Source organism: Corvus brachyrhynchos, unplaced genomic scaffold, assembly GCF_000691975.1.
Source record: "Corvus brachyrhynchos isolate BGI_N302 unplaced genomic scaffold, ASM69197v1 scaffold42, whole genome shotgun sequence".
Classification (NCBI taxonomy): Eukaryota; Metazoa; Chordata; class Aves; order Passeriformes; family Corvidae; genus Corvus; species Corvus brachyrhynchos.
In genome coordinates, this window is record NW_008237242.1 from 715,395 (window position 1) to 715,755 (window position 361).

Below are 361 nucleotides of genomic sequence, written 5' to 3' on the forward strand. Positions count from 1 at the left end.
GTTGTGCTGCACGTCCCTCTGTCCGTCTGCTCTTGTCTATCTGTGTGGGACATGGGTGGCACCTGGGCCCAGCAGGGGCCCTTTTGTGAATCAGTGTTTTAAGGTCGTTCAAAGAATCATCAGCAAAGGTAACAGCAAAATGAGGTTTAATGTAAAAGCGAAAGTATGACAAAGTTTGTTTGCAATGTTCACTCTAGTTAGTAGATGGTTAAAGCACACAGAGAAAAAGAAAGCTGAAATCAATCAGTCTAAAACCAAATTCAATCTGAAAATTATCTGTTTGGAGGCGGGAAGGGAGGGGTAAGGAGTGCAGGCTGAGGTGTACCGGCTGGGGGGGGGCTCACGCGGCGCGGGGGGGGAA

At 48.5% G+C, this 361-nt stretch overlaps 1 protein-coding gene across 1 annotated transcript in view; it reads left to right on the plus strand.

Annotated features, from left to right (window-relative positions):
- The window catches only part of SKP2 (S-phase kinase-associated protein 2, E3 ubiquitin protein ligase), a 12,013-nt gene that overhangs the window by 711 nt on the left and 10,941 nt on the right, over positions 1-361 (plus strand). The window lies entirely within an intron of this gene.